The sequence below is a fragment of the Salvia splendens genome, chromosome 12, assembly GCF_004379255.2.
Source record: "Salvia splendens isolate huo1 chromosome 12, SspV2, whole genome shotgun sequence".
Taxonomy (NCBI): Eukaryota; Viridiplantae; Streptophyta; class Magnoliopsida; order Lamiales; family Lamiaceae; genus Salvia; species Salvia splendens.
The window spans coordinates 13,609,106-13,612,715 of record NC_056043.1 but is presented as its reverse complement, the minus strand read 5'-3'; positions in this window follow the sequence as shown (position 1 = coordinate 13,612,715).

The window sequence follows — 3,610 nt, the reverse complement described above, 5'->3', positions numbered from 1 at the left end:
CCTGATCCACCCGATGCTTTGCAATGGCGGCAACCGCAACAACCGGCGATACAGGATTGGCGGTGGCAACAACACCAGCCCCACATGCAGCCGGTCCAGATGCGACGTCCAACAGGCTGGGACCCACCCAGCTACAGCTGCACGCAGACCTTCCACGCTGGTTATCAACAATGGCAGCCGAATTACCATCCGCCGGAAGTGCAGCCAACGTACCAGCCACCGCAGTTCAACCGATCACTGAGCCCCTGCACGACGTCGCTGCCTGCCATTGCCCAACCACGATCCGGTTCAACGCACCTGCCTCAACAGTCCAGGGAGCTTATTGATTCGGGGCAGCCGCGATATCTTAACGATATAACCAACCTCTTGGTTCGATCGCCCTCTCCTGCCCAACTTGCTGCCGTAAATGATTACAACGAGAACAATGATGATGAAAATATAGCAGCGAAGAACATTGATAATACTCCCACAATGGTATTGAGTGAGGATATTCCCGAAGTCATTAACGATGTTTCTAACAATGCTACTCGCAATGATGGTGTTACTCTTGATGTTCTAGACGACGAGCCCTGTAAAGAGATCCTTGTGAACGAAAATAGGATGCCTCAAGTGCTCGTTGAGGCATATGATGACAAGATTGGTGATGGAATTATTGTTCCAACACATAGTGAATTGGAGATAAAATATGATACAGAGACGTTGTTTGAGGAGAATGTTGTCAGCTATGCGGATATCTGTATTCACGTTAAGAGCCTATCTAATAGAATTATTGGAGCAACAAATATTAAGAGCTCAAGATCCCATATAAATATTATGTTCACCGGCATAATTGAATCAGGGTGCCAGTCTAGCAAGCAAAGTTGTTTCCATTATCGGCACCGACCGTGCACGTTTGATCCAGGAGGGGAGGTCTCGCCAAAGCTGTTGTTTTGGACTCTCCTCATTGTGTCGTGGTTCCCACCTTGAGGACAAGGTGGATTTTAACCGCGGGGGAGTTGATACGAGATATCTCATTGAATATTCCCTCTACCCTATTATTTAGTTAATTAGTGATTTGTCATATCTTTCCATATATTCTTAGTATCTTTATTTCTTATTCCCTAAGTCAGAGTAGTCTTATAAATAGGAGATATTGTATTCTTCTATCGCAATCAATGAAATAATCGTTTATCGTCTTTCTTGTTTTCTTTATCGTTTTTCTGCAAACCCTAGTTGTCGACGGGATTTCGCCTCCCGGGACTTCTAATCTATCTTCCGCCATCGCGTTAAGGAGAATATCCTTAACAGAGATACATATATTACCATCTCAATTTATTGTTGTTATACTATATGAGTTACTCAATTACCCTTATTTATAATATAATGAGTGTTACTATTACATGCAGATGAATCAGTTTTCTATGAATCAGTTTTTTTTTATTGTATTGATTATATATCAATGACATTATAATTGTGCGAATATTTTTTTTGAACTCCCTAACTCACAATAATTTAGGCTCTGATTATACTATATTGTACGTCTTCGTCTTTTTTATTCTCATTATATTTGTACAAGTACAGTAGAAAATTCCCAAACATACAAGGGAATATACCAAGTACAAAATGAAGAAAAAACAACCTAATTTACAATGGTAAATTTCCACGAGTTTACAATTGTATAGAAAACCCGACAAAGTGATAAATGATAAAATCCCTACATCTAAAACATCAAACATTGCACAATTTCATAAAATAAGCTGTTGAAATTAACAATGCATGAATGAATAGGGGATGTTCAATTTGCATGATTGTATCTTGTGATTATGTAGTGAGTTTTGTCATGAGGTAGTATTCCACAATTCAATCCTAAATGTATACTTATGTGATAATTAGTCATAGCTAGGGATGTTAATCCAACGCGAAACCCGTGGGTTGACCCGAATAGCCCGGTAAAATTAGTAGGTTAGGGCTGTAATTTTGTAACCCGAATACAAAACGAACTAAAAGGCATAGCTGAATGGGTTGTAACCCGAATACAAAACGGACTAAAAGGGTTAGCCTGAATGGGTTGGCGGGCTAAACGGGTTGGCCCAAACGGGTTGTGGGTCGGTGATGCACTATTTAGTAGCACTAAAAATACCTGCAAGCATACAGGGTAGATCTAGTGTAGCTACAGGTCAGTACCGGGATATCGAACACGGAGAATAAGATTGCAACTGACTATTATATACTAGGCATCATATACTATCTAGAGACGCGAAGGTTTTGGTTTGATTTATTAAACTAGACAGAAATAAATAAACAAATAACAAAAAACATAAAAATAAATAATACAAAACAGCCGAAAGAATGTAGAATTTTAGGATCTAAAAACACAGTCAGGAGCTATTATCCAATCGACTTCCTTGAATTACGGTCCCTAGAGTTATTAAGTTGGTCACTCTATTATATTAACCCCCCCCCCCCCCCCCCCCCCCGATGTGAGAAATCCGTAGATTAGATGTTGAAATCAAAGTCCCCTTTAAATTACTAACATCCAACTCCCAAAAGATTGTTAAGGCCAAAAGACCTCAAGTGAAACCTCAACTCTCCCGAGTTCTATTGAATTAAAGTGTGAATTATCCCCTTTCCAAGTCAATTATTTCGTCTCCCGAGTACTACAATCAACTCTAACATGTATTCAAGAGGTAGCTAATCAATTGAATATAGAAGACACAAGGATAAATCAAATAACGGCAAGAGTTAACAAGGAAAAACAATTGAATATCTTCACCAAAAATTCCACAAATGATGTTTACTACTCATAGACAAGTAAAAACAACAAATAAAAGTACGAGACTTGAAAGAAATTGATGGAACCCAAGTTGAATCTTCAATCTTCAGTCTTCTCTTGCCTGGATCTGTAGAGCTCCGCTCCAATGGAAGATGAAAGAATTATATGTGGAATATGATATGGAAGAAGGCGTAGAGAGGGATAAAGATTGGAGGCTCTAAGATCAAGATTATGAATTAGGTTATGGGGTATTTATAGGCTAGAAAAAAAGGATAAAAGATATTATTTTCGAATCCTTCAATTAATAGGAGAGATTTGGGCAGTAATTTCTTCCTTTCTTGAATTTTCGCCTAATTTTCGTGAGCTTTGAGTGCACTGCACAATATTCGTAGAATAGTCATAACTTTCTCCACCGAACTCAGATTGAGACGTGCAAGGTACCTACGCGAAGCTCTTTCGAAGACGAAGAGAATGATATGCATTAATCACTGATAGGACTTAAACACTGCCTGGAAACTCAGCTTGAACCGAGGTTGCTGCACCTTGGACTTTTTGCACCTTTTTTCTGCCTTTTTCAACAAACATGTCAAAAATACCAACATGTATAACATATGCATTTTAAGAACATAATTTGCATGATTGACATATAAAACGAGTCAAATCTAGCCCTAAAAAACATGCAAAATATGTGTTTGTCAGTCGGCCCGATGGGTTGCAACTTTTAATTAAAAAATTAAGTTTAAGGAGTTTTTTGTATTTTTGAATTTAATGTGGCACAACCATTAGTCTTCTTCAATCCTCATTCTACACTTTTTCACTCGATCCCACACTATCAACTTTCAAATTCCACCTCGATTC